This window comes from Ambystoma mexicanum, chromosome 2q (assembly GCF_040938575.1).
Source record: "Ambystoma mexicanum isolate Mex_15411 chromosome 2q, UKY_AmexF1_1, whole genome shotgun sequence".
In the NCBI taxonomy this organism is placed as follows: Eukaryota; Metazoa; Chordata; class Amphibia; order Caudata; family Ambystomatidae; genus Ambystoma; species Ambystoma mexicanum.
Genome location: NC_090924.1, coordinates 330545180 through 330558027, shown reverse-complemented (window position 1 = coordinate 330558027; position 12848 = coordinate 330545180). Strand labels below are relative to the sequence as shown.

General features: G+C 43.6%; 1 protein-coding gene across 1 annotated transcript in view; it reads left to right on the top strand.

Annotated features, from left to right (window-relative positions):
- Window positions 1-12848, top strand: part of PKD1 (polycystin 1, transient receptor potential channel interacting) — a 1742473-nt gene extending 1729625 nt beyond the window's left edge. The window contains exon 47 of the mRNA XM_069647332.1: window positions 1-12848. This exon is cut by the window's left edge and continues 15209 nt beyond it. The gene's annotated coding sequence lies outside the window, so the exon portion shown is untranslated.

Below are 12848 nucleotides of genomic sequence, written 5' to 3'. Positions count from 1 at the left end.
AACCATAGTTCCTGAATAGCAAATATATATTGTAGGAGGCTAGAACTGGGACATCTCGATTTGGGTGCATAAACCTGTTATAGTCATGAAATTGTGTTTACAGTATTGGGCTTATTTCAAAAGGGTACATCTGGTGACTGACTTACTAGGTATGGCCAGGGCAGATGCCAGCCATGACCAATCTTCTTGATCATCATATTTCCTCTCCTTTCCATTAACCTGTACCTTTCTACCCCATTGTCGTTCACTGTGCATTTCATTGCCATTTCTTCCCCCTGATTTCCACACAAGGATCATCAATCAGAAGCCAGGCCTAGAACCTCTATAGGTAAGCCCTTATATGGATAGATGTCATATCCTAAACCCAAAAAGGAGCTTTCCTCCTTTAAAATTAAGTCGTATATTGATCTATATTTTAGATGGACTAGAAACAAATCGGTCCTTATCTCATCAATGAATTCTATTTGATCAATAGCAAAGATCTAATTATTCACAAAGGTAAAATATCCATACAAAGTTCCATAATCAAGGATCTATTTAATATCAAATACATATTTGACTTAAAAAGAACACATAATACCAACAAATTCCTTCCTCTACATTGATGTTTTAAGTGATCATGATAGATGGGGGGACATGTTTATCTTTCAACTGCTTGTCACAGCTTGACACAAAATGTTCCCTTAATACTGCTTTACATGAAGATTGAATTATGGGAGAGCCAGACTTTAACACCTCATAATTAGATGGCTTAGTATTTGGTGGGCCTTTTAGAGCTTCAGGATGCCATTTAATTCCCAATCTGTCCTCTCTAGGTAGGGATGGAGAAATGTTGATGACAGGAGTATTTGTTCATTATGCTAGTGTCACACCTATTCAAACTCTCCAATCTATCACTGTGGCCCTCTTTTCCTGAATCCATATGGGTGATTGTCTCCATTTATATTTGGGTCTTCCCCAAGATGTTCTACATCCGTTTGGCATGTAAGGTAAGGCAAAATGATGCTCATAGTGTTTGTACTCTTCTTACTTTTTTCCTCCATTTTTTTGCCTTTGGCTCCCCCATTTCCCATCTGGCTCGTGTTGAATCAGAAAGACATGGTCCAGCTGTCTCTTCCTCACCCGGAATTACCTTTATGTCCACGTTATATGGATTTATACTGTGAAAAATCTTTTGGTAGTGCTGCCTTTTCTTGGCTCTGTCTGTTACTTTCTTTTTTTCCAGGGATTTCTTAGGGTTTTTCTTTGAACGCCTTCTGGATAACCTATGCCTAGGTGGCAGATTTAACTAAGTAATATCTCTGGTATTCCCCGTTTCTAGAGGAGAGGCATCCTCTGTCGGAACTGGCAGGGGACTACAGGTAGACTCTAAGTGATTATAGGCTTCATCCTCTAGTGGTGGCATGACTGAGCCATTTGAGTTGATTACTATCTTTGAGTCCTCAACATTTAAAGTTTCAACTGACTCAGGTACTTTTTGGGGAGCTCCCCAAGGGTTTAGCAAAGGGCGTGATCCATTTTTTAAAGCCTTCCCTGTTTCCTGTACCAATTGAGCCAACAATTGAAATGTACCAATTTACCATGGTGAGCATCATATAACCTCACCAATGATTGTAATGAAATGTGGATTGCCAAATTGGAGGTATTTGCGGAATGCTCCATCTTAAGCGAATAATGAGGCAAAGTATTTAAACCCTCCAACAAGAAGGCTTGTAAAGGAGGACCTTTTGCCTGGTCCTTAGAAGGCCTCCGGACCCTCATTGTGTTCTCACTTATAACCGAGGATTGAGCTGTTGAGTTCACAAATAAATCAGACTATCCGAAAGATGGTCAAGATCGTGGTTATTGATCTTATTGCCTTAGTTTTCCATGCTGTGGCAAAGCAAAAGGAAATAGTTCTCCACTTGCTCTTGAGGTCTGTCGTTCCGCAGGACCATGTCATTACTTTTCCTCGTACTACTATTTAAGCAGTTGTTTTGTATGGAGAAAGATACAAGACCTTTGACACCTGCAGCTACTGCAGCACCCTCTTGAAGGGCCACTGTGCTTTAAAATATCCCCATGCTCTGTAGTATCTTTCGATTAGAGCTCATGCAGACTAATGTTGTTCACAATAGTTCTGTCGGAGACAGTAGCAGATGGTGCCAACGTACTGGGTTCCATGCTGGGAGGAGCGCTACGTAAATTGCATCTTGGGGTAGGGTCCAGAGTGGGTATTTGAAGATTTAACACACCAAGCTACAAAGCCTGGTTCAATGTTTAAGAGTTGGTGGTTTTGTTTAAGAGCTGTAGTCTTAACTTGATCATGAAGGGCTTTGCAACAACTAACCAGGGTGCTTTTCCACACCCATCTCTTCAACTGCACTCGGCAGTCTGCACTTCTCGATGGTGCTACGTGCCTTGCTACCTAAGATATTTCCTGTGCCATCTAACACCAATAGCGCTCCCCACAGAGGCAATTGCTTGCTCCAACAATCCTGCTACAACTGCACTCTGCAGTCTGCACTCTGATCAACAGCGCCCGCGCCTTGCTAGTGAAGATATTTCCAGCGCTGGGTAACACCAAAAGGGCTCCCCACAGAAGCACTATTAGAAAGTCAGATTTCTAGTATTAATATTAGGTACATTTTTTGGGGAGAAGTGGGCACTAATGACTGACAAAATTGATTCAGAGGAGCGTCTTGTGAATTATAGAAGCTTTAGCATTGTCAGTCATATCAGGGCTGGGCACGTTGAACAATAAGACAATTGTAAGCGGTCCCCCCTAAGGCACCCAAAAAAGAAAGCTGGTCAAAATGCAATGGAGAAGAGTACCAAAATGGCACATCACTGATATGATATTTCATTTGTATTGCGCTCATACACAAGTGTTTCAGAGTGCGATAAGGCAAGGGAGGGAGGGGGAACAAGGGATTACAAAACAACTATCTTACTAGGCCCAGTGACATTGAGAACGTGCAGGGGAGAGGGTAGGGGGGAAAGTGCAAGGGAGAGGGGAGAGGTGGAAAGTGCTGAGCAAGAGAGAAAAACCACAACAAATGGTAATTCCGCCAGCAAGGTAGCAAGTGCATGGTTTAAGGCGCAGACCACAGGTGTCTGATAAGTGCAAGTAAGGGACTGTAGGGTTACAGATACAGACTCAAGTGCAAGGGTTGCCAGGGGGCAGTGCGGGTGTGGGGCTGGGTGGGCAGGGACCTGGGACCGAAATTAATAAGAAGAGGGTGCTATTAACTTGCAGCGTAGGGCAATGAAAGAAGAACTGGTCACATGGCTGAGGGCCCTGACAAATGCACTACCAAGAGACGGTGTGTAGTATTTGGGATTCATTAAAGTAAGCAGGGACCAGTCATGAGGCAGGTAAGTACAAATAGAAGTTGGCTTTATTTGTTACAGGGTAGAGCTATGAAGAGGGAGTAGGAGCTACAAGGATACACATCTTTCTTCATGTAATCTCCCAACCTGAATTCCCAACTGCTATTCATGGAATCCTGAAACCCAGCAGGGTTCCATGCTACCTCATACCATTCTACAGCCTGCATCAATGCACTTGATGCAGAGCAGCTACATCCAAACACAAGACACTACACATCCCTTTCCTTTCAACAAGCACACACAACCAAATTAAAATACCATGCTCTCTAAACAACACATCATGTCCACCACAGACCAACCAGACACAACTACTACACTCAAAACCATCACAGCGCAACTAACATTCAACTACCTAACATTCCCCAACAATCATAAAACACTAATCCACCATTTACTCAGACCTGCCACATCTGAGTGGCACAGCTGCCACCTGCAAACACTATCCATCATCAAACTACATTCCATCACCTTCACAGCTCTTACGTCAGACATACACTCCATCCACTCCGCCTGCCACACAGAGCATCGGGCCTGCCACGCCCGCAGCACTAAACATCACCAACCCGAACTTAACTAACAACCAGATACAAACTAACACACATCATCTGTCCTCACACAAGACCACCACTCTTCACAACAATAGAAACCTGTCAATAGCATGGCATAACACTTCAACACTCATTCTCGCACTCACTCACTAAGTACCCCGAGGAAAACATTTAAAAGTAGGAAAAAAAACAAGAAAAGTAACAAACTACACAAAGATCACATAAAAACAGCATAACTGCAAAGACACAGCACGTGAAAAGAACACACCACAACAGGAAGTTAGCCAAACCACCCGTCATGTGTCAACAGTCTCAATTTATGAATATTCACATAAATATTATCACTAGACCGGCACATAACCATAGTCCGTTTCATATCCATAGCCCATACATCCTTACAAAATTCAACTAATACTCCACTTGGGCTCTACATAAATTTCACTGAACACTTTAGCACTTCTATACTTAAAACTGGAGGCACGACCTCGCTATTTCATTTGCATATGCATTTCACTGTATCGTTTAATAATCCATATACACACACAAAATCCCCAGTGCCATACTCACTCACTTAGATTCACACAGGGCTAAGTATTTACATCTTTACCTTGTCAACCATATTTTATATCACACATTCATTCCTAACTTAAAACCCTTAATACATCATACATTTAATGATTATTTGTTTTTTACAACACATCACATTCGCTAATAAAATCTCCAATATACTATTAGGTAATGCATTTCACATCCTACATATAAAATGTAATTGTACTACTTGAACTTTAAATCATTGTTCCATATCAGTCCATACATCTATATATGAGTACATAAGTGCACTATCCTGAAAACCCTCAAATTGGTTAAATCTGCATACTCAAAAGAATAGAACATTAAAACAGATCATTTCCATCCCATTAGCTTCTTAATGTGCACCTTTAAAACCATTGAGCATTTAAAACCATTGTGCACTCACAATCATTCGCATTCGAACATACGCACCCTCACCTGGTTAACTCTACATGTCCTAAAACATGAACTTTACTTTACTTTACTTGAACTTAAAACAATGTTCCCTATGAGTCCCTATGGGTCCCATATAAATACCTACAAGTGCATTGCATCTATCACTTCAACCTATAAAGCATTTCTAATATATATATTTCTAATAGTCCACAGGTGAGTTGAACTTGCAGCTTACAACCTGAAAGTCCTCAAACAGGTTTACATCTACCTATGCACAGAACACATAGCAAATTGAACATATATAAAACCATTTTGCATTAATTACAACATTTAAATATCCAATTGCACTCACAAATTGCATTAATTGCACTCCTAAATTGCAATCATTCACCACTGCATCCAACCTGTGCCTTCCCAGCCAGGCACCATCACAAATATACTGACCTCCTATTTAATACTGATTTGCACTTTACTTTGGAAGACTTCACTTAACAAAATGTGCAGACTCATTTCATCAACAAAAAATGTGCAGACTCATTTCATCAACAAAAAATGCTTAATAAACAATTTAACTTTGAATCCAACAGCATCACAATAGAAACGGTCCATAAATTGCTCGCAGATATTCCCGTTACCCACGGGCTCTTCAAACAGTGTTTGCAGTGCTCCTTTTTCCTTTTTCTTTTTGATTCCCACAAATTATGGTATAATACGAACAACGTACCTCATCCTTGAGACAAAAATAAACACTGCTGTTCTTATTCACCGCTGTAAATTGGAAAGGAACCCATTCCACTCTCTTATCGGTATTTAACCAAACATTTCACCTTGCCTTTCTTTACCAGCCGTTAACGACACAAAACAAAAAAGTCCCTTGCAGATCCAGCACTTTCCATTTTACCTTTTTTTTTGCTGCATTGCGCAGGTTATTTTCTTGCACACCCGAACATCACAATCACTTTTAAACACACAGACCACATACGGACAGGAAGCTGTACTCCATGACAGCTCCTGCTCACTGTAGTTCTCTTTCACTTATAATTGATGGTGGGGAAAGCAAATGACAGATCTCCGAGTTCCGCGTACGTGATCACATTGAGGCCACGCAGCAAAGGCCTTTCTTCTAGTGTTTTCATCGATCGTACAAAGCAGTTTGGGACCCCATGAAAAGCCGAACTGTTACTAGCAGCTTTCGAATGCCTGGAAACGCAGCATCCACATTCTTTTCATTACGTGGCTCCACCATACTCAGCCACAATGCTGCATACGTCATCATTTACCCAGTTCCTTCAAGCCACATAGATCTCCTGAACAGCAACCGTATTAATGGTCACAGGGGATCTTCTTTAACAATGGCCACATTGAACTGCTTTTAATTGAAACTCCTCACACGCTTGATTAGTGCCACAGGAGCTAGTAATTACAGAGCACAAAACGCTCCTTACACAGTTGCTTAAACACTGTTGGGCTGACTTTTATCACTCAATCACCAACTTTCTTAGTGTTTCCTCAGGTGTACATAGTGGTCCAAACTCAGCTGCTTGCCACTCCATAAAACAGCTCCCTGCCACGCACAGCATGCTACTCAGCCAGACAGCGCATTTACAGTACCTTTTTTCTTTTGAAAAGGGACATTCTCAGTCAGTTCACCTCTTCTCTGGCTGCCTGCAAGAGAGTGTGTGTCCTCCCATCCCCAACAGGATTTATGCCACATCGCTGCCTTAATCAACTGTGTTTTCCTGGGCACATTTTTGGTTTCTTCCACTCTATCCTCTGCTGGCGCCATTCCTTCTGGACTGCCATCTGCCATCTCTGGACCCTACTGTGACACACCTAGCGTAGCAAAAGAATTGCCTCTCATTGTTGAAGGCTGCCTCCATTCATAAGTCCTAAAACCAGATAAACTCAGTGCGGTGACACTCCTAGCAGATTTGCATCTGTGTTGCCAAGATGCGGACCCTTTGTGCGTTCCGGCTTATCAAGCCATACACGTGGGAGATTGGACACATGGCCTGCTCTCACACATCAGAGCATGAAGCACCTCCATTAATGACAGTGCCAGCTAACCTCTACAGGAGGTGCCCTGCCTCACAATGGACTCGGAGTGCCTTTCCATTTGACCTTGGACATCCATCTTACAGTGGACTGGTCTGGCCCCTTAGCTAAAGGCACACCATTCCCTTCTACGCCATATTCAGTGTTCAAGCCATCGGACCCTTCAATGTTGGTTCCGAGGCTGACTGCATTTTAGACTCAATTGTTAACTGTGGGTCCCATTCCGAGTACAGGGAGCACTTAGCAAGACGATTCATTCCTATACAATTTCAGGAAGATTATGAATTCACCAACTATGTGCAGTTTCTTCAAAGGCCTAATTGCAGAGCTGGTTCTCTTCAAGGCACCTGCTCTTAGGACAACCCCTGTCAAGCAGAGCACCACCTCTCTTCAGCTGTACCACATTCTCGGTTACTTCAACAGTGCCATTGCTTCCTCCACTGCTCACACTTTGGCCTCCTTCTGAACCACCGGTGGACGCTCATCAGCCCACGCCTCTTGCCCCTGTGGGACGATAGGTCAACCCATCCTCACTGGATCCTCCCTGCTTGGCAGGGGTTTCTGAGGCGGATGAAGCAACCAATGAGGATAACCTTCCACAAGCACATGTTGGGGGCCATGTAGTTTTGGAAACTTCAGGCACCAGAGCCTGAACCTGAGGAAACGTGTATACTGGCCGCGATTTTATCACACAGCTACTAATAGGAGACTGATCGCGACGTCCAGAACCCTGGGATGACAAGCTCTGTTTGACATTTCATCCACAAGCTTAGTCGGCAGCAGTCGTTGCAGCTTTCGCTCAAAGCAGGGGAGGTTCAATGGCGACATCTGGCAAAGGACTCCTTTCAGGAAAAAGATCTATAGCACTACCACATTGCATTTGAGGCAGCAATAGTGGTGCCATTCCAGCAAGTTGCAACCTGATATTATGGAGGGGCATCGCCATATTTTCTGATGACCTCCCCACAGACGAGGAGATATTCCTGGAAGGCATTGCTAACCAAACCTATGGCTACGGGCATGCTGATTGCGGCAGCTGTTCATGAAGATATACTAGCAACATCGATATATGATATATGGCATTTATAATGCACCTATACACACGTGTTTCAAGGCGCAACTAGGCAAGGGAGAGGGAATAGAGGGAAGACAAAGACAACAATCTTACTAGGCCAGGTGACATTGAGATCGCGCAAGTGCAGGGGAGGGGGAAAGGGAAAGTGCAGGGGGAAGGAGGAAGGGGCAGTGCAATATATAGGATCAACAGTAAAGAATAAATAAAATAAATAAAAACAATAGATAAAAGTGCAGCCAGCTTGTGGCAAGTGCAGTGGTAAGTGCAGAAATCCAGTGTCTAGAGCTGGGGTGACTGTAGGGATACAGAAACAGCCCCCTATTGCACGGGTTGCCCCAGAGGCAGTGCAGGTGTGAAGCTGGCGGGAGAGGGGACCTGGGCCCGAGATCAAAGGGTAGCCAGGCAACCAGTGCAGTTTCAGTCAGGAGTTCAGCAGGGGAGAGGAGGAGAGAAAGCAGAAGCAAAGAGTAAGGTCTTTTGGTGCTTCCAGAACTGGAGGTGGTTCTCCTGAAGTTTCAGGGAGGCTGTTCCAGAGGGGGGCCTCAGCCGAAAAAAGAGATCTACCACCAACTCGTTGCTTGGAGAAGCAACTGACCCTGAGGGAGGTGGAGGCGGATGAGCGAAGAGCTCGAGCAGGAAGATATTTATGTGCATTGTTCTGGACTTCCACCATTGTGTTTTGCTTAAGTGCACAAACGTGGTACCAGTGGCACAGGAAAAGAGAAGTGTATTTCCTTTCGATAGCCAATAGTTGTTTGATATGTCTATAGGCAAAGTTTGAACTAAAGAGGAATCAAACACACTAAAATCTCTCTCGCCCACTCCAACCACACCTGGGGTCTAATCATCTGCTTAAAGAGTGACAGAAGCACAGCTTCTACTTGATTTCAAGGCTTTTCAGCCTTGCTCCCAAGACAATAGGTGGCTTTCTTCTTGCTCTTCCTTACAATTTAGGAAGGCAGCAATCTACGAAGTGGTCCCCCGCCCCTGCCTCCTCGTTTGCCCGAACTGATAAAACAAACATTGACAAGCTGACTCCGAAGGAGTACCCTTGGTCAATCCGGAGCAGAGTTTCAGTTTTTGTGAACAATTGGAAGCAAATCATGTTCAACCATAGGACCATTTCAGTTGTCTCTAAAGGCTTCTGTTTGGATCTATGTTGAAATAACGAAAAACATGATGAGAAAAATAACGAGGCTGAAAACAGAATTGTTTTATTCCAAAATGTTTAACTGTTTTTTTGCACATTTAAAAAAAATGTAATGCGTGGCAAGACCCCCTGCAGCCTCCCCCACCCCCTAATCCCCACCTTAATATATTCCCTAATCCATCTCACTACTGTTAAAAATATGTGCACAAAATTCTCAAAATATGATTAAACAAATTCTGTCTCATTGGCCTTGTTAATTTGCAATTGGTTTTTTTTCTTCATTTTTCTGGCGATACCTTCTGTTTTCCCCTCCTCCTCACTTTTTCCTAAACGTCTCAGCTTCTCAATTCTTCGCCAAAGTGATGGTGGCTATCAAACCACTCTACCCTGAATTGTGTGTTCTCTTTGGGCATATCAGTCACTACCAAGACATCATCCCTCTTCCCAATGAATGTCCTTTGATATATTGGATTAATCTGTGACACCCTCCAAGAGCAGCTCTTCCCTACAGAGGTCAGATTTCAAGCCCTCGCTGTGATGGCTCTTGCCTTTAGAGGATGCTGAGCCTGATGTCTTCATGTGAGGTACACCAGGTAACACATGAGTTGTCCACCTCATAGCAAAACAGGACTCGGAAGACAAGTTCTCACTCTGATTTTGGTTTCAGTTCCGAGTTTGATCAAGGAGGATCTCATATGGTGGCTGGACAGGTCAATACTTATGGAGGGGATTCTTTTTTTCTTTTTACTGCACCCTTCATACATTTGTGGATGGCAGAAGGGGCACTGTGACCCACATGTAAATAGAAAACATAGCAGGCGACCTCCTCGTGACCAGGCGTTCTATATGAAGATGTCTTGCAACTCGCAGACACTTCACTGGCTCCCAGTCCTTCTCCTCTGCATCAGTGGAACGAGGATGCTGATCTGTACTGACAACACTACTGGGAAGTTTTACTTAAACAAGCAGGGCTGTATGAGGTCATTTATTTGTGCGACTTCTGGCTATAGCTATGGAACTGTGCGATAGGTAGATAATACGTTTTGTCAATGGCTACCCATCTGGAAGGTGAATCGAACTTAAGAGCAGACTCCTTTACGGATCTTTATTGAAAGGGGCTACCTAATGGTGATATAATAGAATATCTTCACATTGAAGTCCAAACAAAGTGTCTGGGTTCACCAAAAGTCTCTGAAGTGATTCTTTGCCAGTTTAAACTCTCCCTTCTTAATCACTCACAGTCTTGGATGTTTAAGTGTCCCCACACTTATTTCTTGTCCTTCAATCTATAGATTTAGCTCCTCTGCTTCACCTCCTGGATTCCTTGAAGACACCTTCATCTGGATTTTAGGACCCTGGTGCGCCTGCAGGTTAGGGTTGGGCGGTGGTAGAAACTAAGGCGGGTGAGGTGGACATTAGCCCCAGAGGTTCCACCAAGAGGGTGGCCCCCAAGCTTCTAAACAGATTGAGGTCTTGACTCTAGTACCCAAAGCCCCATCTTTGTCCCTCCTTGACCAGTTGCAATGGTGTTGTTCCCAAGGGATACCTTTCCTGCACCTACTGACTGATCCTCTCCTGTCCATTTCTCCTCAAGCCTGGCCATATGCTTATACCTCAACCCCTCCCTCACACCCCTCACATTAAGATATACCTTCTCCTCCCTAATGACCCTATGGGCTTCACCTCCCTTTTACCCCTCTTCTCTCTATATCTTTCTCCACCTCTTTGAATGTACCCCACCTGTCCTCCCTGTTTCCTCCAACGTCCACCTGACAGTTCCTCATCACTGTTCCTGATATTCCTCCTTACCTACTCCTTGAAACTACTGTTCTCCACTTCCCTAGTTCCACTCTTGATATTCTCCTCTTGATATTCCTCCTCACCAGCTCCTAATTCTCCTTCAGCTCTTCTACACTCCTCCTGATACCCCTCCTTGCTAGCTCCATATTCTTCAATAGCTGCTGCCTTCTCTCTTGCCTTCTGTTCAAATCTGCCCAGCCTCCCTTCTTCTGCTCCAAATACATCTGCTGTCACCACTAGCTTTGTACTTCAACATCTCCCTTCCACTGCTGCTCCGGGAGCTGGCCCTTATATAGGGCTTTGGTTGAATGGCTCTTTCCCGATTGCCTGGAGGGTTCCTAAATCTCTTTCCAGAACGCTCTCCCTGGTGGAGTGGATGCATCTGGTGATCTCGCTCTCCTTGCCTGCTGCAGTAAGTCTCATGCCCCCCGCATCACACCCCGTACAAACAGTTCATTTTGGCTCTCCTTTTGTTGCAGCTGGTCAGTCTGTATTCTGTGAAGTCCTTTCGGGAGTGGAAAGTCAAGAAAATTGTTCTCCTTGCATGGCGTTTGGTGCCAGTGTTTATTCCATCGATGTAAGAGAAGGTGCTGCAAGGGTATCACTATACTGTATTTGCAGGGAGGCATTGCCTGCCCCTTTTTAGGTCACCCCCTCAGTGCGAGGGGGTAGGGGGCGCGGGGGATTGAGTTCTTTTTGGAGTTCTGTTTGGTGCAAGGGCAAACTTTGCAGAGCAATCATATTTCTATCAAGCAACAATTGCAGATCAGTAGTATTCAATTTATCAAGGAAAGGTTTGTATTGGACAGACTGTCTGCATACTAAATAAAAAGTATGTGAATAAAACAAAAGCATATATTTAGTAGTTTATAGTTGTACTATAATATTCAAGGGTAAATGAAAAGTTTGTATTCACCACATATTCTGAATACTGAGGGACAATTATACACATTTGTGTAGTAATTTAGCCCACACTATTAGCCTCCATATACTATTTTCCACAGAAGGTAAAAGGGCAAGACTTTTGAAGACATTTGGAAAGTAAATTCCTTGAATAAGAATTGGAGAGATCTCCTGTTTGGTGGAGCATGGATGGAAGAGCTGTATGATAAGTTGTTGTGGGGGGGGGGGGGGGGGGTTCGCTATTAAATACATTGCTTAATTGATGTGGGGGGTGTTTTTTTTTTCCTTCTCAGATTCAGGATTGTATATTGCTATGTTGGTTCACTGTTATAGTTCACGTTGAATCTAATTACATTTTGTAAAGACAAAAAAACTTCATACAAAAAATAAAAAAAGAAACCCATATTTAGTATTCAACTTTGGTAGTCACAATGCAGCTCTCCCTTAATAAGCCGCGTTTGATCTTGTAAAGTGGATATCCTCTGTGGGCTTTGTGTTCCAAAATCTTTTCTCCTTTACTCAGACTGGCAGGATCCAATCTACCACTCATAAGAGGCTGTAGAGAAAGCACTGTTCTTCCCTGGCTGCACCCGCATGAGGACAAAAGCTGTTGTGGGGGGCTGTCCCCCCCATCGCGGCTGCATGCTTAGGCCAGACCTTTAGCCGCTTGCGCAAATGAACTGATGAAGTGTATGGTGACCAGGTAAAACTGGTGCGTGTTATTTATTGTCTTGAGAATGGTCATAGCAAAATAACAAGAGGCAACATTACAAGACGAAGCAGAATATGTAAAACTGCCTGCTGGTCAAAGTTATTCCATGTAATCCTTTTGTATGATGCGATACGCCAGAACAAATGTACCAAAACCAGCTTTCCTCCACCTGCGGGGGTAAATCCTACGAAATGCATCTTATTTCCAAATGTGTGGGTACGATTCTTATGTGACAAGGTCAAATAAAAAATATGACTGACTGCAGAA